This window comes from Grampus griseus, assembly GCF_964374135.1.
Source record: "Grampus griseus genome assembly, chromosome: 14".
NCBI lineage: Eukaryota > Metazoa > Chordata > Mammalia > Artiodactyla > Delphinidae > Grampus > Grampus griseus.
In genome coordinates, this window is record NC_139008.1 from 83,192,323 (window position 1) to 83,218,561 (window position 26,239).

Sequence of the window (26,239 nt, forward strand, 5' to 3'; positions counted from 1 at the left end):
CTCCTTGTGCCAGCCGGTGACCCCCAGCGACCACTGTTGTTCCCCCATGGGGTACTTTTGAAGACTGCAGTGGGATGAAACATAGAGCACTGATGAAGCTCTGGGTAAATGGGAGCTCTGGTTCTCAGTTCCTGACAGCAGGGCATACTTGGAAACGATCTTTCTGGAGGTCAGTATCGGAATACAGATAAAATTTTTAAAAATCATTTATTTATTTTTATTTATTTATTTGGCTGCATTGCGTCTTCGTTCCTACCTGCAGGCTTTCTCTAGTTGCGGCGGGCGGGGGCTACTCTTCCTTGCGGTGCGCGGGCTTCTCATTGCAGTGGCTTCTCTTGTTTCGAAGCATGGTCTCTAGGTGCACGGGTTTCAGTAGTTGCGGCACGCGGGCTCAGTAGTTGTGGCTCGTGGGCTCTAGAGCGCAGGCTCAGTAGTTGTGGTGCATGGGCTTAGCTGCTCTGCGGCATGTGGGATCTTCCCGGACCAGGGCTTGAACCCGTGTCCCCTGCACTGGCAGGCAGATTCTTAACAACCACACCACCAGGGAAGTCCCTAGATCAAAATTTAAAACACAGTTCTTACTAGCTATGATCTCACATATACTTAACCTCTCTGTGATTCAGTTTCCACACCTGGAAACGGGACTAATAGTGACTGTTTTAAAGATGGCTGTGAGGATTAAATTAATTAATAAACGGAAAGCACCTTAGACAATGCCTGGGACCTAGTAAGTGCTTGATTAATATTATCATGGTTATTTGACCTAGTGATTCTACTTTTCCGATTCTAATTCCAATTTTCAGTTTTATGATTCCTCAAGTGCCTCACAATACATGCACGAGGCTGTGTGTTGCAGCAGTATTTGTAACAGCAAAGGATCAGCAACCGCCTAAACAGCTACCATAGGGGAGGGAACAATATACTACAGATCATCCAGACAACAGAGTCTTTGCAGCTGTTAAAAAAGAATGTCTTGATTTAGACTGATGTCCAAGATGTCCCTAAAGTTAAAAAAAGGAGGTGATGAAATAATATGCAGAGTGTTATCTCATTTTTGTTTAAAAAATATTGTCGGGATATGCAAAAAAAATTCTAAGAGAATTTTCACAGAATGCTGATTTCTGGGGAAAGGGATTTACTTTGACATTCACGTTTCAATATTTTTACGATAAGACTATATGGTTTTTATAATCTAAAAACAGTAATATAATAATAAAGAGACATTGAAATGCAGATGGCCGTCATTGCCCTCCTCAGAGGAGGCAGAGGCTGAGCTTCTAGGAAGTGGTGGGAACGGACCAGGCAAGAGCCTGGCTCTGGAAAGGGGGAGAGCCGGGCTCCAGGGGTCAAATTCCACTGCAGTGACCTGGAAAGGGCTGTCGCATATTTTGCAAAAGGAACGTCAGCTCATCAAGTGTGACTTTGACCTCGGAGATCCGAGGGCCAGCCCAGGAGACACTTGCTATTCAGAGGTGCAGGAATGGGACATGCAGTGCCCTGTGTCAGCCAGCTCTGGCCACCTAGAGAGACCTCCGGGCTGCTCAGACCAGGGAGACCCTGGGCTCAGAACTGGCAGACCAGGTTCCTCCACTTTGGGATGTGGCCGCTTCAGGGTGGGAGAGGAAAGAGCAGACAGCGGGACAGAGGGCCAAGGTGGTCACAATCCTCCTTTCCTTCCCTCTCCCTCGGACATTCCTTCCCCTGCAACCATTCAGAATCCACTAGACGGCACAGAGCTGTCCAGGTCATAGGCATAACTAGACTGAGAGTTACTGTGGGCTTTCTGTGGGCAAGCACTGTGTGCTAAGCACTTTTTAAGGCTCATTTTATTTCCTCTCCTGAACAAGTCTGTGGGTTAGGTTATTATCTCCCTTTACACAGTCAAGAACCTGAGGCTCAGAGACTTGAATAATTTATCCCAAACCACAGACATTGTAAACTGTGGAATTTACAAATTTGTAATGTGTACATCTATTTGTACATATTACAATTTTGACTACTTGTAAAAGCTGGAATTTAAACTCATATGTTGAAACCATCACACACACACACACACACACACACACACACACACACAAACATGATGAATAAACCAACCAATATCCAAGAATGTCATTGCTGGAAAGTTCTCTAGAGATTCATTTCATTGTCTGACAAATATCGATCGAGCATCTTCTACATACAACGCACTGCTCACCTGTTCTAGTCCTGAGATGCCTGCTAGTACTGTGAACAGTCCCTGACTCCTAAAAGGACTTCATCCACTGTTTTTGAATGAATGAAGGAGTGAAGGAGTGAATGAACAAACGTGAATGACAACTTTTACATATACTTTTAACATTGAAAAGCTACCCTAAAATTCCTGGGTCAAAAATCTGGTAGATGTACCCTCTGGATGAGAAGGGAAAGAGACAGACTTGTCCTAGAAGGCTATGACAACACATAGTTCAAAAATCTAAATGAATGAATAAAATAACTCTGCACTCTCGTCCTATAACACCTCAATCTATGAAACTTTAGCATTTATCTAAAAACTTTTCACAATAACTTTTAAAATTGGGCTGTCTTATACTAATGTCTGCGAGCAGGACAGGTAATGAGGAAAAGCAAGTTTAGTAAATGTTAGTGGTGGAACTTAGGCCACGGGGATACGGGCATTTGCTATCCACTTTTCTACAAAATCTATAAGATGTCAGCGGAAGTTGCTGGCTTGGGCGTCAGGAGTTTGAAACCTCTGAAGAGGACCAGATGCCCTGGAAGCTACCCTTCCGCCCCTGCCCCCACCCCTCCTCCCCAAGGAGACTAAGGCTGGGATAATACGCCATGCTGGCAAGGCTCCCATATACGTTGCTGGTGGTACAATTCCTCTGGAGGGTCATCTGGGAGTATCCATCAAAATTCCAAGTTCACATGCCCAGCCATGCCACTTCTAGAAACTAATCCTAGAGACCTACCCTTGCACAGGAGCAAGACATTTTTGTACATGGTTATTAAATGCAGTTCTCTTTGGAGCAGCAGCAGATCAATCACAATCTAAATATATCCAACAAGGGGGGTAGTTATGACACATCCGCAAAGTGAATTTCTTCATGTATTAAAATCAAGAGCTCGGGCTTCCCTGGTGGCGCAGTGGTTGAGAGTCCGCCTGCTGATGCAGGGGACGCGGGTTCGTGCCCCGGTCCGGGAGGATCCCACATGCCGCAGGGCGGCTGGGCCCGTGAGCCATGGCCGCTGAGCCTGCGCGTCCGGAGCCTGTGCTCCGCAACGGGAGAGGCCACAGCAGTGAGAGGCCCGCGTACCGCAAAAAAGAAAAAAAAAAAAAATCAAGTGTGGGTGAGAATATGGAGCAACTGGAAAGCTCATGCACTGCTGGCCTGAAAGCACAGTAGGTTGTACATTTTGGAAAACTTTGGGCAGCAACTCCTAACACTAAGCACATCCCTGCCCCGCTCCGGGACCCAGCCACTCTCCCCGTGGCATGTGCAGGAGCGTGTGTGTCTATCCCCACAAAAGATAAGCACAGGACTGCCTAAAGCAGCTTTGTTCCTAAGAGCCGAGAACTGGAAACAACCCAAATGTCCATCAGAAATAGAATGGATAAATTACGGCTTGTTCACACAGTAGAATACTACACGGCAATAAAAAATAAACCAGTACACAACAGCTATGAATCCCACAGACACTATGCCGAGAAACAGAAGCCAGACACAGAAGAGAAAGTGCTGTGCGAATCTATTTCCATAAAGTCCCAAAACTAATCTATGGTGAGAGTGTTGGGGGGACGAGGAGAGGTACTGCTGGGGAAGAGATCTGAGGAAGCACCGTAGGGGGACGGAAATGGTCCATATACATGGAAAAATGTATCAAGCTGTGTACTAACGACGCGTGTAGTTAATATAAAAGTTGTAACTCAACTGAAATGAAAATCCCTCAGAACAGTTTGGCGGTTCCTCAAAAAGTTAAACATAGAGCTACCATATGACCCAGTGATTCCATTCCTAGGTATGTACACAAAATAATTGAAAACACATTCAGTTCTGGACCCAAACAAACGCTGGACACTAGTGTTCAGAGCAGCACTATTCACGATAGCCCAAAGGTGGAAACAACCCAAATGTCTATCAACTGATGGATGGATGAACAAATCGTGGAATAGCCGTACAAGGGAATATTATTCAGCCACAAACAGGAATGAAGTATGGATACCTACTACAACAGGGATGAACCTGGAGAATAATATGCTGAGTGAGGGAAGCCAGACACAAAAGATCACATGTTGTATGATTCCAATTAAGTGAAATATCCAGAACTGGCAAATCTGTAGAGACAGAAAGTAGAGCTGTGGCTGCCAGAGGCTGGGGGGAGAAGGGAGATGGGGAGTGAGCGCCTAATGGGTGTGGGGTTTCTATCTGGAGTGACGACATGTTCTGGAACTAAACAGTGGTGACGGATGCACAGCACTGTGACTATGTTAAAGGCCGCTGAACTGTTCACTTTAAAATAGTTACTTATGTTACATGAATTTCATCTCAATTTTTTAAAAAGTAAACAAGCAAAAAAACTATGTAAAAAAAAAAAATCTCTCCGGAACATACACTGGTGAAGACCCCATTTGCTGCATCTCCGGAGTCCAGTACAGCCAGATTTTCCCCTGGGGATGGACAAGACAGACACTACATTGTCCAGAGAGCCCCAGCTCACTAGAGGCCCTGGCCTTAGGGCCCATGCTGTATGAAAGCTCCTCGTCTTCAGCCACGAGGGGCACGAGCACTGAGGGGACATATGGGAGACGTAGCCGGCGGGCAGGGCGTCACAGCCGCTGCATGTGGTCTCCTCTGGAGCCTACAGATCCCAGCTCTGCAGCTCTAGCTGGGTGATCAAGGGCAAGGTCCTTCCTTAGTCTCTCTAAGCCTCTTTCTCCCCTTCTGTAAAATGGGAGTAAGAACAACATTTACCTCACTGAGTCCAGGAGAATGCAGTGGGCTAAAACAAGTAAGGCACTTGCAACGGATTGGCCCATCCTAAGCTTGCAATAAATGGACCCAGGCTATGTTAGTCAGCATCAATGCCGCTCAGTGCTAAAGTTCCTGCTGGAACTCTTGCGAGATGCACTTCTTTCCACCGGAGTTGCTGAGGGCACTGGATCTAAGCCTGGGGCTGCTGACCACCGTCTTTCTTAGAGACCATCTGCCTAGAAAAGGAGACAACACAGGGAGAAGCACTGCTGGAGCACCCGGACACAGCCTTGCCTGAAGCCATCGACTCTGCACTTTTATGTTACGTGAGCCGATATTTCTTTTTCTGTTAAGCTGGTTTGATTAGGTTTTCTGTCACTTGCAACCTAGAAAGTCCTGCTGATCCTGAGGCAGAACACACAGAATGGCTTTTGGAGTTGCTTCGGTGCCACACCTCCGTCACTTGCCCTGGGAGTTCCGTAGCCGGCTGCCAGTGGACACGCCTGCCCAACAGGCTCGGGCTCCTCCGGGAGCCTTGGGGCAAATCATCAAGGCCACCCAACCTCACTCCTTTACACCTGAAACCCTTTCTTCCCCTGATCCTCCTGTCCCCTCATTTCTCCTCCCTCTTCCCCTTCTCAGAGACTGTCTTCTTTCCTGCTTTCCTAAGAGGATGAATTAAGGACCAATTAAGGCTGAGTGTGGAATTTGGAATCATCCACCCCAGACATCAGAGATCAAGCATCAGGTAATCTCTGCTGAGATGACTTAACCTCTCTGAGACTTGCTTTGCTTTTCTGTAAAACGGGGATAACACTTCCTATTCATGAGTCTTATAAGCACGCCGTGCGCACCGTATGGCCCATAGGAAGTACTCATCCACGTTGACGACTATTATGAACCCTTACCTCCTCTACCCAGTCCTTGGCCCATTAATGCCCATTGCCATCGGTGACCTTGAGGACTAAAGAGGAGACCAAGCCCCTGGCCATCTCCCGGGTGGTCTCCATGAAATCATCTGCAGACACTGTTAGCTGATGACTTAACTCTTCAAACGAGGTCCACCCCAGTGAAATGCCTGCCTGCTCAGCCAGGTTTTAAGAATATAAATACCACCATCGGCAAGATTCAAAGCCCAGGGCCGGGTAATGACTACCCCTCTTGGGCCTTAGTCTAAGGCAGGTTCCAGCCTGCTATGCAGGGCCTGGAGCTTCTCTTAGGTGAGGCTGTAGCAAACAGCCTCGCCTTGCATGGAGCATTTCACCTCTGCTTAAGGAATAAGAAGCACGTGGGAACTCTGCTGCCGGCCGTCTCAGTCCCCAGGCTCAGCACTCTTACAGCAGAAATGGAACAGTCTATGTATGAATGGACATTAGCTAGAGAGGCTAGGAAACCCATAACTGAACTTAGCCTGTGAACGAATTGGAACAGTATGCCCACCCTACACCATCACTGGGGATGCTCCTGGGCTGTGATATTATTACTGGAGACTTTTCCATTCACAGAGCACTCTTCAAACATCCTGCTACTTGTGTAAGATGCTTACCATCACATGATGCTGAGGTCACACCCCAAGCGCCCTTGCATAACTGGGATGCTCTCAAAATGACACAGATCGGTCCAAGGCATTCTGGACGTCATGGAATATAGTTGTGTGAGCTGGGTGTAGGCTTTGGAGCCAGTCCCTCTGTAAGGATTGGGAACGGAGTGGTGAAAATGAAGTACATTGCCTGCATTTGACTTTTTTGAGCGCAGTGCAATGCAGAGCAGAGTTTTTTATACCGCTGTCTCCTCCTCTACCCTACACTGCAAACCCCTGAGGGGCAGGGTGGGTCTCGTTTGGCTTTGTCTGCTAACAAGCTGGCTTAGTTTCCTGTTCTGCTAAATGGGGATCCTAGCGGTTCCTGTTTAGTAGGGCTGCTGTAAGGATGAGTGACGGCTGCCTTTGCTGAGCCTGTATCCCGCGCAGGGCACCTTTCTAAGTGTGTTACAGGCATGACCTCATCTAATCTGGGCAACATCCCAATGAGACAGGTACTAGTGGCATCCCCAGATAAGAGGGATTTACAGATGAGGAAACTGACGCGGCGGGGGGCCTGAACACCTTGCCTGAGGTCACAGACCTAGCAAGTGCTGGGGCCAGAACTGAACCCAGGCATTTGGACAGTGGAGCCCAGCTTTCTGACCACCAGCCCCACTGATCCCTGGTTCGACACGATGATGGATGTGAAACACATACATGGCACGGCATCTGCACCCAGCCGTCCATAAACTGTGCATCTGATTGTGATTCATGCCCTCCACAGGACTCCACACACATTGTGGGACATCCACTAGTCAATATTTAGTGAATGGACTAACGCAATTGGTCATGAAATACTGGTTGAGCTCGTGCCATGCCCAGGGTACTATTCTAGACAAAGGGAATGGAGACTTGCGAGGCCCCTGACCTCCTGATGCTTCCATTCCAGTGGGAGAGGACAGGCAGTGGCCTTAGAGTCAGCTAGAGTATCAGATATAGTATAATGTCAGAGGTGATGTGAAGCAGCCCAAAGGGAAAGAGATAGACAGGAGCTGAAGGGGAAACAATTCATAGTTTGTTTGAAAATGTGGAATTTTAGAACCAGAGGGGCAGTGAGAAAAGTCCCAGAGGGGATGTATTTGTGACTCTGTAATGCTTTGGTCAAAGTAAATGCCACCACATCGCAGTGAAAGTTATACCAGGGGTTTTGAAATGGCAACAGAGAGGGATGGTCGATGAGGTCGACCTGGGGGTGGACTCGTTACACACACACCCCTGCCCACCCCGGCTTTCAGAGCCGACGGCACAGTGTGAAGACAGGACCAGGCAGCCCCCAGCAGATGGCATCCACGCACGCCTCCCCTGCCGGCCGAGCTGACCTGGGAACGGGCCTCCCGAATCCTGTATTTTGCCTTCTTTTGAGTGAGTGGCCCAAAGCTCAACGCAGTCTCAATCAGGACGTCCTTCATCTGTGACCAGTACATAAGAACCAAGACCACCGCAATGGAATTTCAACGGGGTAAATAAAATGTAGATGCTAAACCCTGAGTTGCAGCAGCTGGACGAGTGAGAGGCCAGTGGAGACGGGGATTCACAGGTGCAGGACAGTATGGCCAGCTTTCCTGGGTGCAAAGCATGCAAAAGGGGGTGGGTAGATTTGCAGAACACTGGACAAGGAGAAAAAGAACTCAGGTCTGTGTGCAATTGTCCTCCGACACCAAGTCTTGGGCCGCACAAGCGGCATCCCGAGGAGGCTGTGATCTGCAGGCTTCAGCCTCCCAGCTGCTCTCGCCTCTGAGACCCCCCGGGAGCTCGGTGGTGACCTCATTAGCATCCAGTCCTGTGCTCCGGAGGGGATCCGCTGTGCAGGGTCCAGGTTGAAGCCGGCCAAGAAATCCTTGAAGAGAGCCAGGGACAGAATTTAAAGCCAACAGAAACAGCAGTTTCTGACCCAGGGTTCCCCACGGTCTGTGGAATTCCATGAACGAGGTGATGTTAAGATGGTCAAGGAAGACCACCGGGGCCCCTACCCCAGATCAGCACCTTGCTGTCCCTATCTTGGGCTGATCAGACCCCCAAAGAGGGTAGGGGCCACCATGTCATGCCATGTCCCAGCAGTGGAGCTCTTGCAAGCTGACACGGAGAGTGGCCTCAGAAGAAGGGGAGAAATGACAGAAACATGGGAGGAAAGCCCAAAGTTATCAAAATTATCAAAACTCTCCCAGTCAAGTTGGATTTGGAGTGCAAATAACAGGCCCCACTTCGCAGGCCCAGCCCGGCAGACAAAGTGTCAGCTGTGGTGACACATCGTGTTTGTCCTCTGCCTCTGGCAGCTGAGTACTGGCTTGCTTGGCCATCCGCAGAAGAAATCCATCTTGACAAGAACATTCTAATTCTATTAGGAGGCGTCTGAGCCAGGCATTTTTGGCCCTTCCCTGCCTCTCTGGGGAGCACGTCAGGACCAGCCATAACACAGGCAGGGGAAGAGAAAGGACCGGAGGCCCTGAGCTGGGATCTACAGGAGCTGAGAGGCACTTCATTCTGCAGGGTTTATTGATCGCACAAAAGTGCTTCCACCTGGGACGGGAACCAGCAGGGCTCCTGTCCCAGGACAACCAGTCCAGCACTGTGGACAAGCTCTGGAGTTTGGGAGACAGGCCTGGATTCAAGTCTCAGCTCCACCACTTTCTTGCTGGGAGCCTCAGCCTCAGTTGAGGCCCTGAGGCCTCTCTGAGCCTCAGTTTCCTGATCTGTAAAATGAACATAATAATAGCACCAACCACAAATGATCTTTAGGAGGACTCGGTGAGATCGCGCTCATCAAACACTCACCAGAGCTTTAAACGCTGTATGTGCTCCCCGAGTGCCTCTGAGGCCCTGTTAGCTTAACTGCGGTTGCCACAGTGAAGGGCTTCTGTGTTCCAGCGACTGTAGGGCGGCCCTTTGTCCGGTGCTCTCAGGCACCAGGGACCGTGCTAAGTGTTTTACAAACATCGTTACCTCACTAATTTTCCCAGCAAACCTACGACACTGGGACCATTGTTGCATCAGTCAGAACAGTTCTGATAGCAGGTCACAGGTCAGCCGATTAAAAGAAGATAGAACAAGGGGGAAGGTGGGTTTTCTCCCAGCACTCGATGTCTGCTGGCAGGCTGTACCAGGTGGGATTGGTGTCCCCATGAACTCTCCGAGGACCAGGCTCTTTCCATCTTCCTGCTCCCCCATCAACTGCAGACTGGCTTCTTCCCTCATGGTCACGGAATGCTGCTGCAGCTCCAGGTGTCACACGCAGATATGACAATACTCTGACGAGTGGCATTTGTCCTGTCCATCTCTACTAGGAAGGGAAGCCTTTGCCCTAAACTGAAGGCACGCAGGCCGCCAGTGTCGTCTGCCAGGACTGGGGCAGAGCCCTCCACTGAGCCCCACCGTTCACTAGCAAGGAATTAGCCCGACTGTTCATCTCCCATAGTGGGAGGTGGGCTTTGCCAGCAAGGAGAAGGACTTGGGTGAGGGAGACAGTTGATAGCGTCTTCTCAAATGTTCCCCCATCCTTGACGAGGAGAGTCGAGGTGCAGAAAGATGAAGCTGGGTGTCTGACATCACACTGCTGGCAGGTGGTGACTCCAGACCCACAGCCTGGCCACTAGTCTTCTTGACCTTTCCGACCTACAGCATTTAAGAAATCCTTCCCTACCCAAAGTCATGTGCTTTCTTTTTTGAAGTTTTGTTTTTCATACATAGGTCTTTTTTTTTTTTTTTTTGATGTGGACCACTTTTAAAGTCTTTATTGAATCTCTTACAATATTGCTTCTGTTTTATGTTTTGGTTTTTTAGCCCCAAGGCATGTGGGAGCTTAGGTCCCTGACCAGGGATCAAACCCGCACCCCCTGCATTGGAAGTCTTAACCACTGGACCGCAGGGAATTCCCACACGTAGGTAAACCACTTTGAAGTGAATTTTGAGTATGATACACAGTAGGAATCAAAAAAAAAAATTTGACGTGGAAAAATGGTTGTCATAGCAACTAGTTTTTAAAGTAGCCCATCCTTTACCCTTATCTTCAAGGTCACCTGAGTCATGGAACAAGTCTCCACTCATCTATTTATCCACCACTGTTGCAACATCAGCTTCTCTCAATAACTAGAGCTTTGTAACAAGCCTTATGTCTGGTAAGTTAAATCGGCCCAACAACTTCTTCCAATTTATCTAAATTATTCTTGCCCTTTGTTTCTCCATACAGTTTTAGAATTGATTTGTTAAGTCCATTGAGAATGCAAATTCCAAAAAGAATTATTGGAATTTCAGGGGATCTAGGTTAATTTGGACACATTCTTCTTTTTATAATACTGAGTCTTACATCCACAAATATGGCATATGTCTCCATTGATTCTGGTCTTCTTTCATGACCTTAAACAATGTTTTATAATTTTCCCTGTAAAGGTTTCATCAATATTTTCTTAGTTATATTTCAAAAACCCACACTGGAGTGAAAAGGATCTTAGATGAGACACCGAGTAGGCGGCCGGGTCTGCATATAAGATTCTATGTAAGTGCTCCCAAAACTAGGAGCTGTAGGAACAGGAAGTGGCAAGAGACGGGGTGGGCAGGGGAGTGAGGAAGACTTACAGGGGAGATTGTCCCCAGGAATGGACAACACCGACCAGAGGAGGGAGGTGGCATTCTGCATGAGGATGAAGGATCACGTGGGAGACTGCAGGTGATGGCTGGAGCGAAATAAACAGGTGAGATTGCCAAGTTCTATGGAGGCAAAGCTGATGTTACAGTTAACAAACTCCAGGATCTTGAAGGGGGTCAGAATATAACCTTTAGCCAACACAGACAGACTTTTGATCAAAGTGATGGAAATGGACAAAAAGATGAAAAGATGTGACCAGAGTTTTGAACATGTGCTTATACTGACCTACATTTTCATCACAATTGTAAGATGATGATAATAATAATAACAGTAGTAGTAATAATAGCAGTTAATTTTTACTGATCACTTTCTATGTGCTAGGCCCCATTCTATGCTCTTTACTTATGAATGTTTGTATTAATGAATGAATGAGTGAAATGTGTTGATTCATTTAATCCTCCTAACAACCTATGAGGCAGATACTTTACCATCCTCCTCTTAAAGACAGAGAAAGTGAGGTCCAGAGAGACTGATAATTTGCCCAAGGTCACACAGCTAATAAGTGGCAGAACTCAAGTGTGAACCCGGGAACTCTGGCCACAGATCATATGCTATTAGCCACTACAAAAACCAAGGTGAATTGTGCCTGCAGCTGGGAAGTTGGGCTGCTCTCAGGGAGGTCCTGGCTCCTGGTCCTGACTGCGGAGCCATGAACCAGTCCTTTGATAGAGACGCCAAACCAACTCCCCATCAAATGTGGTAGAAATAGAAGCCACTGGTCACTGGATGCCCTGTGATTTTGGGACAATCACCTGAGAGGTTCCCCAACCACAGATTTGGTGCCTGCTCCCCTCTGCCTGCCCCCCTGTTATTTTCTTTCCAGAATTTACCTTGTCTAGACAACATGCTAATGAGTTACCTGAGAAGGTCTGGATGGCTGGTAGTGTCTCTTAATGAAACCCATTTGCTCGACAGAACGGCTGGCATTGGCAAATGAACCTGAGTGACAGGACCGGGCAGGGATGCCGAGTGGCACTGGGCACTCCACATAGTGGAGTTCAAGGGTTGTCCAGCCACCAGCACCACCTCCACATGCAGGGCTAAGAAAACAGTTTTCAAGCACGTGGGTATGGTTTTCAAGGCAGGTAGAAGAAAGAGGTGCACGAGGTAGAAGGAGTACGGCCTCATCTGCTGCTACCTCCACAGTGAGGGCTAGGGGACAACTCCCACTAAAGCCACCAAATAAGGCAGCACTAAACTTTGTGTAAAGACAGGTGGGCTGAGAACCGGCACAGGGCAAGTGAAGAGAAATGAGTGATGCCCTCACGGCAGACTGTAATCAAACCTACAAGACCCATTTACTCTACATTCAGCAGCAAAACGAGTTCCAAAAAGCACCAGGAACAAGGATTTCTGCTTTAAGAACCCCAAACTCTTTGAAGCCAAGTCTGGGAAGGAGGGAGACAAAGTCTCAGAAATACAAAGATCCTTTGCTGACTGTGATTACATGAGACTCACGTCTCCTTCCCTTTTTCCTATAGACAAAATAATCCCTATCTTATAAAATGGTTCAAACATTTCAGACATATATAATACAGAAGATGGAAGTCCCCCAAAATACAATGTACTAAAGTGGGATAATGGGACACAGCTGGCCTTTTCACCCAACGGGTAGCCAGGCAGCATGCACTTTGTTCCTGTTATCAGCTTATAGAGTTTTCCACTGTGTATACGGAAAACATTGCATCAATCTTGCACTGGAGAATATCTGAGTGTTTGCAAGTTTTTTGCATTTCCAAACAGTGAGGCAATGAAAAACACTGCCGATTTTTATAGACACCGAATGTTTTAGCAGAGAAATCTGATACCACCAGAGGCCTTCGAAGTAACGACTGCTTCCATTTATTGAGCACTTACTGTGTGTGTCCTAATAGTGAGAATGCATTTTATCCTCACAACCCTCTGAGACAGGTATGATGGTTACCCCCACGTGACAGCTGAGCAAACTGAGGCTCAGAGAGGCTAAAATACTCAGAGTCAGAGGGCTAGGAAGGGGTGAGGCTAGAGACCGAAACCCTGCATGCACTTCACGCGCATGATTATTGCAACCATGCGGCCACGCGGCTGTGACAGAGAGTAAGGAAGGGGTGGGGGGTGGGAGATGGAGCCCAAGGTGAGGTGAGGCACTGACGGGGGCAGAAGTACAAGCACGTGTGGGAAGAAAACATGAAAATTACTCCACTCTTCCGAGCTGGAAAGATAGAACTGCCCCTGCAAAGCAATAAGGCAACGTCCTGCATTATATCTCTATGACGGGGCTTCGGAAAGTCGGGTGAGGGAAGCTGGTCCAGCTGACTGCCGAGGGGCTGCAGGTGGAAATAAACGCATCTTTCTCGATGCCCTGGTTGCACAGGTCGGCTGGGAAGTGGGACAGCAGTGAGGTCTCCAGCCTCCACGTCTGGATGACTGGGGCCAAAGTCCCACTGTCCCTTCGAGAGTAGCAGCACCCTGGAAAGTCCTAGCACCGCCTCAGTTTCCCCCTCTGCTCAGTGGGGATTTGAACACTTGCTCTTGTGATTTTTTTGAGCATGAAATAAGATGTGCCTCCCTGGTACCCACTAATCCGTGATACTTCTATTTCTTTTTAGCCACTGTCACTCTATCTTCTGCACGTGCGCCCAGCCCCCGTCTCCGCACGCGATGGACACTGAGTTGCTGTGCCTGGATGTTGTGAACCTGCTCCCTGCTCATAAGCAGCTGGGCCCAGCAGGACGTCTCAGATCAAGAGGCTGGCTCTGCCCACCAACTGGCTGTGTGACCTTCGGCAAGTGTCTCAACCTCTCTGAGCTTCAGTTTCTTGTAATGGAAACTGGCAGTCATAATAGACCTACATCCCCCATAGGACTGAAATGAGGATCGCATGAGTTAATGCATGAACAGTGCCAGGCACATGGTAAGCACCTTAGACATTAACAATTTGTGTTACTACTAATCCACTTAAATAAAATGTATTTGAGAACCTTTTGTATACCAGTCAGTGTTCTAAGTGCTGCAGGTACAGCAGTGAACAAAACCAGACAAACCCTGCCCTTACGGAGCTTAGATTCTAGGGGAAGACGCAAACAACTAAATATAATATAATGTCAGGTAGGGAGCAGTGCAGGGAAGGGCATTAAAGCAGGGTGGGGTGAGCAGATGTAGAGTGATTAAGAAAAGGGGTAACATTGCGCTGTTCACCGAAAGTTTCTGCTTCTCCTTCTGGACACTTGTCACTGGCTTTGGCCACGAAACGTGAATGGAAGTGATCGGTGTTACTTCCCGGTGGGACTGCAAAGCCACTGTGTGATTCTCCACACTCCCGTCCCGTGGCCACTGTGACCATGAAAATATAAGTAGAGACGGAGCCTCAGTCAGCCTGGGCCTCTAAGTGACCACCAGAGCCCTCAAGGGATGACACCAGACATGCAGTGTGTGTGAGAGATGAGCACTGGCTGTGCCTGAACTTGGAGAATTGGGGCCTGTTTGTTACTGCAGCAAACTGAGCCTGATCTAAAAGTCCTTAAGGGGGCACTTGAGCAGAAGCCTAGGAGCAGAAGCCTAGAAGCAAGCCACAGGACGATGTGTGATGTGTGGGGAGTGCTGCAGGCAATGGGAACAGCAGGTGCAAAGGCCCAGAGACAGGAGTGGACGGGTGGATTTCAGGAACAGCACAGAGGCTGGTGTGGCTGGACCAGCCCCAGCAGGGTCCGTGTGGCAGGGGAGAGGGGGCCTGATGATGTCCTTGTGGTCACTGTAAGGCCAAGCACAATGATTACTGGTGTCTGGGGAGGGGAGGCTCTCCAAACCAACCAGCACACCTGTCCTCCCGGACCTGTTTCCAATCCTGCCTTTCAAAAGTCACAAGGAGGGCTTCCCTGGTGGCGCAGTGGTTAAGAATCTGCCTGCCAATGCAGGGGACATGGGTTCGAGCCCTGGTCCGGGAAGATCCCACGTGCCGTGGAGCAACTAAGCCCGTGAGCCACAACTACTGAGCCTGTGCTCTAGAGCCCGCGAGCCATAACTACTGAGCCTGTGTGCCACAACTACTGAAGCCCGCATGCCTAGAGCCTGTGCTCCACAAGAGAAGCCACCGCAATGAGAAACCCGTGCACCGCAACAGAGAGTAGCCCCCGCTCGCTGCAACTAGAGAAAGCCTGTGCGCAGCAACGAAGACCCAATGCAGCCAAAAATAAATAAGTAAATTTAAAAAAAAAAGTCACAAGGAGAAGATGCAGCCTTGGTGCCCATCCCGACCCTCCATGCAGGCAATGGGTTGGAGCATCCTGTTGGACCCTCCCCCAGCCCAGGGGTTCTCCTCCCTGGCCAGGGACCTTCCAGCTGGCCTCACATTTGGCTGTGGGTCCTCATTTGTTTGGGGCTTGGACAGACTTTCTGAGCTGCTCCTCTCAGCACCTGTCTGTTTGTGACAGTGACTCTATGGCATGAGCCTCCCAGGGCTGCTCCGTTGGTCCAAGCCTCTGTTTAGCTGAGTTTCTTTCTCTGGTTATTTCTCCAGTGCTCTGGTTATTTCTCCAGTGAACAACCGGGGCAGAGGCAGGGTTCTGTGGTATTCCCACGACTCCCAATACCTGTACCAAGACCTAACAGGATGCAGAGATAATGAGGGGAGGAATGAGCGCCCTGTGATCTGAGCAGAGCACGTGTGAGGTTCTGGAATCTCCAGGCAGAAGCTGCATCCTTGCTGCAGGCGCCCACAGTGCCCATGGCGCCCAGAGGCACGGACGGAGCTGGCTGCTCTAGTGGACATCTGCCGGCTTTGCCCCCAGCATCCAGACCCTTCTCTGCTGCTCACAGCACCCCAGCAAGCACCTAAAAGACCCCAAAGGACTATCCCTCCCTTTCTCAGTTCAGGCCTACAGCCCCATGCTCCCCTCCCCTCCTAGAACAGGTACATGGCAGAGGCCTGACCACTGAATTTCTTGTACCCACCCCACCCCCAGCCTTTGTGACTGGCTCTGCGGTGGTCATGTGACCCAAGCTGGGCCAATGCTATCATCCCAGGACTCTTAGGGGAACCATACAGGAAAGATGGGATCACTCTGTTTGGGATAACATGGTAGGATGTGAGCTCACAGCTGCTGCTAACCATACCAGCCACCACGTGGGAAGAGCCTGCCTGAGAATGAAGACAGCAGAAGAAAGCAAAGTGGAGGGATGGAAAGATGCAGATTTCTGAAAGTATTCAATAATATTTGAGCTCCTGCATCCAGCTAAGCCTGAAGTCCCTGGACTTTGGGGTTAGGTAGTTTGTGTTGCTTTCCTGTCACTCCCAATCAATAGCGCCTCAACTGATTCACACATCGGTAGATGGACATCAGGCACTGGGGTGTGGTGGTGGAAGGAACACTGGGCAGGATGGAAAATGAGAGGAGACAAGCGTGGGAGCAGTGGGCAAGGAGGGCTGAGAGCTTCATGCTTGTGGTGGTTCTCTGCGTCCCTCAGCACAGATGCCAAAGTCCTCACCACCGCCTACACAGCCCTGTGGCATCTGGCCCGTCGTTACCTGTCGGGCCCCATCTCCTCTTTCGCCCCACTCGCGTCCTCCGTTCCAGCCACACAGCCTCTGTATCCATTTTCTCTGCTGTGTAACAAATCACCCCCAAAGTTAGCAGCTTAGAATAACACCAACTTATTAGCTCACAGTTCTGGAGGTTGGAAGTCCAGCAGGTCTGACTGGGCCCTTCACCCAGGCAGAAGTCAAGGTGTTGGCCAGCTGTGCTCCTGTCTGGAGCTGAGTGTTCTCTTCTGAGCTCCTGCTGGTAACTGTCAGAACTCCGTTCCTGTGGTTGTAGGACTGCAGTCCCCACCTCCTTCACAGTTTTCAGCTGGGGGCAGCTCTCAGGTCCTAGAGGCCACCCTGCATGTGCCTCCCTCCACCTTCAGCAAGCAACAGCACATGGCATCTTTCCTGTGCTTCAGTCCCCCTTGACTTCGCTGCCAGAGCCAGAGAGAGCTCTCTGCTCTTAAACGGCTCAACTGATTAGACCTGACCTACCTGGCTCATCTCTGCATCTCAAGGTTAACTGACTTGGGACTTTAATTACCAATGCAAAGTCCCTTTACAGCAGTAGCTGGATTCGTGTTTGGTCGAATGACCACAGGCTGGAATCTTGGGGGGCTGCCTTTAGAATTCTGCTGACCACAGCTTCCTTGTTCCTCAAACATCCCAACCAAGCCCCCCCCCCCCGCAAAGACTCGCACTTGCTGTTCCCTCCTCCAAGAAAGCTCTCCCTGCAGGTGGCCACGTGGTCCACCCCTCACTTCATTCAGGTCCCCGTACAAACGCCACCTCCTTCAGAAGCCTTCCCAACCTCCCATCAGAGTCATCACCCCCGTCACTCTGCAGCCTCTTAACCCTGCTTCGTTTTTCTCCCTAGAGCTGAAGTGCTCTCACAGATTTATTTGCTCCGTCTCCCCCGCTGGACTCTAAGCCCTGGGGACAGGGACTTTACTTTGTTTGCAGCATCTGGCACAGAGCAGATGCTCAATAAATGTTTGTTGAATGAAAAAGAAGAGCATGTTTCTTCAATTTCTTAATGGTCTTAAATAGTCGCCCCGAGGTCATTCTCATGTTCGTCTGCCAGTCCTGGCTCCATGGGAAGCAGAGTTAAGCTACGGCTGAGAGCCCAGGCAGCAGAGCCAGACTGCCTGCCTCCATGTCATAAGGGCCGCCCCCCCACTTCATCTGTGACACAGGGAGAATTTTTGTACCTGCCTCACAGGGTGTCTGTAGGTGCTAAATGAAAGAGTCCAGGTGAGGTGCCTGGCACCCACATTAAAACCCTAAAGTGGTACAGCTTCCTACCCTCAGACAGGCAAAAAATAAAGAATGCTGACACGATCAAGGGTTGGCAAGGATGTGTGTGCAGGGGCTTCCACTGAGACTGCACGGCAATGCAATCACTTCGAGATTAAAAGAAAAAAAAAAAGTCACAAGGAGAAGATGCAGCCCTTGGTGCCCATCCCATTCCACCAGAATCTAGTGGAAGTGAAGAGAAGGAGCCTGTCCTATTCCTCCTGGGAGGCAAGCACAGGACTCCTGGTAATGACACTGTTTGCAATCACATCTACCAATATATAATGCTTATACCGATATGATCTGACCGGCACACTCACGGATGCTGCTAGCAAGAATACAGCTGCAGTTGATGGCCAGACATGAGAGTAAGAACGTTACATACATAATCTCATTTCATCTGTATCTCCATTTTACAGATGAGAAAATGGAGGCTCAGAGAAGTGTAAATTACTTGCTCAAGGCCACACACGGTTGGGGAGTGGCAAAGTTCTGACCCACGCCCTAGATGGTGGATAGGGTGGGGAGGGGAGGAGAGGCAGCGGGTGGAAGGAAAACAGCAGAGAAGACAAAATGACAGCATCAACACACCACAAAGAGCACTCTCTTCTGCCAAATGCTAAACAGAGCTACCACACGACCCAGCCATTTCACTCCCAGGTACACACCCAAAAGAAAGGAAAACACACACCCACACAGTGTTCATCCACAGGAATGTTCACAGCAGCATTAGTCATAAAAGTGGAAATGATGTAAGTCCCTCAACTAATAAATGAATAAATAAAATGTGGTATGTCCACACAGTGGAATACTATTTGGCCATAAAAAGGGATGCAGCACAGATACATGCCACAATGTGGGTGAACCTTGAAAACATTCTTCTGACTGAAAGCGGTCAGTCACAAAAGGGCACACAGTGTATGATTCCATTTACATGAATTCTCCAGAACAGGAAGATCTATAAAGACAGCAAGTAGATCAGTGGTTGTAGGGGCTGGGGGAGGGGAGAATGAGAAATGACTGCTATCAGGGGCAGGGTTTCTTTAGAGAGGGACAAAAATATTCCAAAATCAGATTGTGATGATGGTTGCACACTCTGGGAATATACTATAAAAACCATTGAATTGTATCCTTTAAGAGGGTGAATTTGGGGGCTTCCCTGGTGGCACAGTGGTTAAGAATCCACCTGCTAGTGCAGGGGACACGGGTTCTATCCCTGCTCTGGGAAGATCCCACATGCTGCAGAGCAACTAAGCCCCATGCGCCACAACTACTGAGCCTGCGCTCTAGAGCCCGCGAGCCACAACTACTGAGCCCACATGCCACAACTACTGAAGCCCACGTGCCTAGAGCCCGTGCTCTGCAACAAGAGAAGCCACCGTAATGAGAAGCCAGTGCACTGCAACGAAGAGTAGCCCCTGCTCACCGCAACTAGAGAAAGCCCGCGCGCAGCAACGAACACCCAACGCAGCCAAAAATAAAATAATAAATAAAATAAATAAATTTATAAAAAAAGAAAAAAGAAGAAAGTGAATTGTATGATATGTGAATTATATTTCAATAAAGCTGTTTTCAAAATATGTTCTAAGGGGCTCTGGTTTTCTGAGTGTTCACGGGGAAAGGTTATGAAAAAATAAGCTCAGCAAATGCAGGTTGAACAAGCTTAGTAAGGTTTTTAATGCAGGACTTCTCAGAGCCTTCAATTCATAGATATGCACAGGGACACTCCTAAGAGGAACATGTCCTAATAATAGATAATGTTTATTGCGTTTTCACAATGGGCCAGACACACTAACTCATTTACACATATTAACTAATTGAATTCTTATGCTAACCCTATGAGGTAGTTACCATTATTACCCTCGTTTCACGCATGAAGAAACTGAGACCCAGAGAGGTTGAGAATCTTGCCCAAGATTACACAGGCAGCAAGTGACAATGTCCACAACTGAACCCAACGAGCTCTGCTCTGAGATTCATGCTGGACTGTATCTCTCGATGTAGTATACAGCATTTCCAAGACATGTTTGACCACGGCTTACTTTAATAAAAAGAATTCCGAAATATCTGCCTTCTCTCCAGCTTCAAGGCCAGCACCCTGGTCCAGGAGCACATCCTCCTGAGCAAGTGCAGTTCCTTTCCCAGCCCCCCAGGGGCCTCCTGCTACCTGTGCACCAGGGTTTCTCAACAGCGGCACTGTTAACCTTTGGGACTGGCTCACTCTGGGCCGGGTTGGGGGTTGCCCTGCGCCTTGTAGGGGGCTTCACAGCATCCTTGGCCTCTCCCTGCTAGATGTCAATAGCACCTTCTCCCCACGTTTGACAGCCAAAAACATCTCCCAACATTGCCAGATGCTGACAGGGACAAATTGCCCAGGTCGGAATTGCTGCCTTAGAAGAAAGTCCCAATTCCTCACTGTGGCTGAGAAGCTTCTGATGGTCTGGCCTTGCCCACCTCCTCGCCTACCACCTTCCGGTACCCACACCCCACAGCAACGGGCGCCTGCTCTCTGATCTTCTGACTCTCCAAGCGCGGCCCCTCCTCAGGCTCTTCGCATGTGTTCTTCCCTCCATCCTTCTTTCTCATTATTCAGGTTTTCTCTGTCCACCTTCTTTGCTGTTTTCTACCCAGTCACTCACTCCCTTAATACTCGGATTTGTTTTCCCTGTAACACACCATTATTTAATTTATGATATGTATTTAGTTTCTTCCTTATAATCTGTTCTCCCCACCAAAATACCAGCAACGTGTGTGCGGACGCCTGGTGATCTTGTTTGTTGACTCTCCGGTGCCAAGAAGAGCCTGGGTACCCGGCAGCCGCTTGTCTCTGAGTGCCGGATGAATCATGACCCTGTCGACAGGTAAATCGGGAAGCCCTCCTGGCGTGCGCCTGGGCACAGTCAAGACTGGCGACTGGAGGGGAAAACACCCGAGGAGTTTTATCAGTTTTATCACCGTGGCTGTGGGCATGGAACACGCTTCTGGTCTTTTGTAAAAGGTCTCTTTCTTTCAAAATCGGTTGCCAAGAGGTCTTTAAAACGGAAAACACACAAAAAGGAAAAAACAGCAGAAAAGGAAGACGAGGATTACTTTAAAATTTTTAAAGTCTTCTTAAATGAAAGTAAGTCTCTGCTTAGTGTCGGCTGATTTTCCACATAAAGCAGGGACTAGACACTGGAACGGGAATGGAAAGCAGTGGTGGGGTGTCTCTAGGTCACACCTTCAGCAGTTCCGACAACAGGGGCTGGGTGGAGGAAAGCGATGAGCAGTCCACTTGGGGTGTGAGGAGGAAGGAAATACAAGGCAGACAGGATGAGTCAGCCTGGGCTGGGGCCACCCTGAGCGCCAGCAGGCAGAGAGAGAGCCGGCTTGAGGAACCTTCCTGGCACATCCACAGGATACCTCTATGCACTGGAAGGAACTGCAGCTTTTAAAGCTCTCCCCAGATTTCCTCCTCCGGGGTGGTCTTCCGTGAAGGGATTTTGAACTTTGCAAGGATTTTGCTGCGCACAACTAAGCCTCCTGAGCTTGGCTTCTCCTTCTGTTAATGAGAGGCTCAGGCTTGCTTGGAATGTCTCGACCTGGAAACCCCTGCCATAGTGGCCCTGGGAGGTTGGACTGGAGGCCCTAAATATCTCCACCCACCTATTAAATATTTTTATTAAAAAAAAATCAGGGGCTTCCCTAGTGGCGCAGTGGTTGAGAGTCCGCCAGCCGATGCAGGGGACACGGGTTCGTGCCCCGGTCCGGGAAGATCCCACATGCCGCAGAGCGGCTGGGCCCGTGAGCCGTGGCCACTGAGCCTGTGCATCCAGAGCCTGGGCTCCCCAACGGGAGAGGCTATAACAGTGAGAGGCCCGCGTACCGCAAAAAAGAAAAAAAAAGAAATCAAACCAGAAACAGTCAAGTCCCCAAGTCTAACCACCAATTTACAGGAACTACCAGGGATAGAAAAACATGCTAAATGACACCACAGGGATGCAACCCACAAACTCTCAATTGCACAAAGCTCTCTGGGACAAACGACTAGCTGTCTCCAACAGATAAACTGCAAGGAAGGAAAAGAGGGAATCCTGTGGAATTAAGGAGCCTTAAGAGACACATCAACCAACAGTCATGTATGCACGCACCTTGCTTGCATTTTGACAAGAACAAACTGTGAAAAAAACTCATGAAACGACTGGGGAAATTTCAACAGTGATGGGATATTCAGTGATATTAAAGGATGATTGTGAATGCAAGTTTTGGTATGATAATGGGATCATGGTTATTTTTTAAAGAATTCTTATTTTTTAGAGATATTTGTTCAAATACTTGTAGAAGAAATAATATGATGCCTGGGATTTGTTTCTAAATAATCTGGAATGAGGTGGGGGAAGGGGAGGATGTAGATGGAAAAAGTCTGGCTGTTTGGCCAATCCTGGCCGCTGCTGTCGGGTCTGTGGTAGTGGATTACACACCCCCTCCCTAAAAACAAACAAACATGACTTCATCAATCAGGTGACCTACAAGCTTACAAATACTTTGGTCCTCTTACTAAAATCCAGTTTAACTTTCTTTATTGCTCTGCTTTACATCATACATCCAGGTATATAATTCCTGGCTATGAAAAATGGGTGAATTCATTCATCAGTGCTAAATTACCTTGACTTGGAGGCAATATCATATAGTGGCTGAGAGCAGAGAAACTATTCCTGTCCGTGCTTTGTCATTTGCATCTCTAGGAAACCCAGTAAATACACTTCTCGGAGCCTCAACTTTCTCTCCTGTAAAATGGGAGGGAGTAAGTGAAATGTTGCATGAGGAGCACTTGGCCCAGTGTATGACTGTCAGAAAACTGCAGTGACTATTATGACCAGTGGCAGCAATACCAGAAGAACGCAGAGTAGGGTCTATTCATATAATAAAAAAATTATGCTTCTTCAGGCATCTGTAGAAAGATGACTGGGATGAAATACTACAAAGAGATTACAGAGAGATAATCCCACAGGGAGTCATTCATTCATTCAACAAACACAACTGAGTGAGTACCTTCCGTGTGCCAGGCACAGGAGAACTGGGGCCACTGCCTGAGCTCAGCCCCTGCTCTCCTGGGAAGAGAAAGGAGGGCATGTCGAGACAAGGGGAAAACAGGGGTCAAGACTTAGGGGCAGTGCAGGGAGAGGTCCAGACCAGATCTGAAGGACACAGGAGAATTAGCCAGGTTGGATCTAGGGAGGGAGGGCGGAGAGGTGGGAGAGAAAAAAGGACAAAGCATTCCAAGCTGTTAAGGGAAGAGCAAGTGCAAAGGCCCTCAGGGCAAGAAGGACTAATTCCAGGCTCAGAAGGATCACAGAGTCCCAAGCAGGACAAATGGAGGTGGGGTAGCGCGTGGCTGCAGCTGGGCGAGGGTTTCTTTCGTTTTTACTTCATACCTTCTGAATTACGTAAATATTTTATGGAAGTATGTGTCATTCTTATAATTTTTTAAAAGTTAATAAAACATGTACAAAACACCTGATAAAGCCCCAAGAAGTAAAGAAATTATGATAGCATTTTCTCTACTCTTTTCCTCTCAAGAATTCTACAACATGTTAAAATTCATTCACATTTGCTTAAAAAAAAAAAAACACTTAAAAAAAAATCTCACAAGCACAGCATCCTCTCCCGTCTGGTTTGCTGGAAGGGCCGCCCCATCCTTCCCCACCTCCTTTCCCTTTTTTGGTGTCTTAGACATGGAAACGATAATTGCACCTAATTTCAACGATGCTCTTTCCAACCCTCATGGAGGCTCTGGCCCTCAAACAAGTTTCTAAGTGACAGGCTGAGCTTGGAGGAAAGACCCACTAATAAGGTTTGGGGAAAAGCTTTTGATTTTCCCAACGGAATGCAGTTTTAACACAATCTGGGGAGTCCCCCCACCCCCTGTCCCTGTGTGAGCACAGCCGGCCAGTAGGAAGAAAGAACTTGGTACTGGGACTGCCCTGCCAAGTGGTATCTGCAAGTTTCCCCTGCAATCTGTTGCTAGGGGTGGAATCTGTTTTTCTGGTTTCCTCTCAGCCCGGGGCTAGGCTTCACTTTGATGTGAAGGAGGTGCACGGTGTACATGCGAGTTACCTGAGTGGAGGTGGAGACCTGAGGGCAAGGCTGCAGCTGCCTGGGAGGAGGGCTAAGGCCTCCCCCTTTGGTCTGCGCAGTGGGAACCCCAGCGAGGCCCTTTCAAGTCTGCACCTTGTGGTTTCTCCCCACAGGAAGGCCAGCTTTATTATGGGTTTGTTCCCTTCACTGTTTTGAACCCCTCCCTGGGCCCCCGCCCAGCTCAGGACCTTGCATTTCATGTCAGGTCTAGTGAGGCCGCTGGCTCCTGGCTGAGTGTAGCGCTACGTGATACAGAAGGGTCTGCCCTCCTGAGAGACAGAGATCAGTGGTCAGATGGTTTCTGTCCCAGGAGAGAGGTGCCTCCCAGCAGACAAGCCTCAATGGTGTCATTGACTCAGCCTCTCCCTTCAAAGGCCTTTTATTTGTTTATTTCTCACGGAGAACCCACCTGCTGCAATGCCTTCATCTGAAAGATGAAAAAGCTGAGGCCCGAGGGGTAATTCCACCACCAAAGAAACCCCCGCAAAATTATGATGCATTCCCGGGCAGACCCTCAGTGGTGCCTCATAATCTAGCGGTAAGAGCTCCGCTGGGGAGTCAAGGTTTACCTTCCAGCTCCGTCGCCGACCACAATGCAATCTTGCCCAAACTGCTCAGCCTCTCCAAGCCTCAGTTTCTTCACCTGTGAAATGGGGAGAATAATTTTTACAGCTTAGGGTTGTTGATTTAAGTCACCCCGCCAATTTAATTATGTAAGTGTTCACCTATTTCTCCTCAATTCCCCCCTCCCCCTAGACTGTGAGTCCCCTAAAGGCAAGGACTCTGGCCACCTTGCTCACAGACGTGATCTCAATAACTACAACTGCCTAGTGCAGGGTAGGCGGTGAGGAAGTATTTGTGTTGATAATAACGAAGGCCCTCAGCGCCGGGCTCAGCACAGCACAGACACTCATCATTATGAACAGAGGGAGTTTGTTATTTATGATGGGAAAGCAGGTTTTGTTTCAACGCTATCAAATCACCAGGAACTGAGGGAACAAAACAGCTCTCTGGAGAGGGCCTGATGTCAGGTGGCTCTTCTGGGGCAAAGCCCCCAGGACCCCATCCATGAAGGACCTGCCTCCACAGGCTTCAGAGCCACCTTGCTCCAGGGCCTCTCCCCGCTGTCCTCTCTCTCAAAGAAATTGTCCCCCAGAGGCAGGACTCCTTCCCCGGGGCTTCAGAATTCCTATCTTCTGCTCTAGAAGACAGCAGGGGTAAAGGCTCAAATCACCAAACCTGCAAGGGCAGGGTTGCTAGGTTAAAATACTGGACAACTAGTTAAATTCGAATTTCGGATGAACAATGAAATAACATTTTAGTAAAAGTATGTCCCAAAGATTGCATGGAACCTGGTTATCCTTAAAAAAAGTATTCACTGTTTATCTGAAATTCAATTGTAACTGAGGGTCCTGTATTATAATTTCCTAAATCTGGCAAGCCAACAAAGTGATGGAGCTGGGATGTTAACCCAGGCCTGCCTGAGCTTGTGGACCTCACTTTCTCCTCTCCTGCAAAATCCCCATGATCATATTAGGAAACTCTTGGCGTGGTTATGAGAATTAAAAGAGAGAGGCTGAGTGAAATGGGCTTTTAAGCCCTCAACTACTTCATAAATGTTGGCAAGGGCAGGAATTTTGTTTGCCTTGATCCTGAGATGAACCCAGTGCCTAGAGCTGTAACTGACACACAGTTGGACAGCCACGACTATTTGTTTCAGTGAAAAATCGCTGGTACTACTTTCCATAAATAGCCAAAAAAAAAAAAAAAAAAAGACGTAAAACCATTTCAACGGGCTTCACTGGTGGCGCAGTGGTGGAGAGTCCGCCTGCTGATGCGGGGGACATGGGTTCGTGCTCTGGTGTGGGAAGATCCCACATGCCGCGGAGCAGCTGGGCCCGTGAGCCATGGCCGCTGTGCCTGCGCGTCCGGAGCCTGTGCTCCGCAACGGCAGAGGCCGCAGCGGTGAGAAAAAAAAAAAAACATTTCAAGGTCCCAAATCTAGGTCCCACATTCCAAGCATACCCTTCTGGCCCGTTATGCTGGTCCCCATTCCTGCCAGACGGCGCCCAGGCAACAGTCCCTCTCTTTCCCTCCCAGGTAGGATTGCGCCTGAGAGAGCCCCGAGCACGCATGCCTCACTCAATGGA

At 48.9% G+C, this 26,239-nt stretch overlaps 1 long non-coding RNA gene across 1 annotated transcript; it reads right to left on the reverse strand.

Annotated features, from left to right (window-relative positions):
- Nucleotides 1-5,167: 5,167 nt before the first annotated feature.
- Nucleotides 5,168-26,189, reverse strand: LOC309832341. The gene is made up of 3 exons (XR_014297678.1): nucleotides 26,115-26,189; nucleotides 24,659-24,732; nucleotides 5,168-5,191 (listed from the first exon to the last, which is right to left on the reverse strand). It is a non-coding gene; the product is annotated as an uncharacterized lncRNA (long non-coding RNA).
- Between the last annotated feature and the right edge of the window lie 50 nt (nucleotides 26,190-26,239).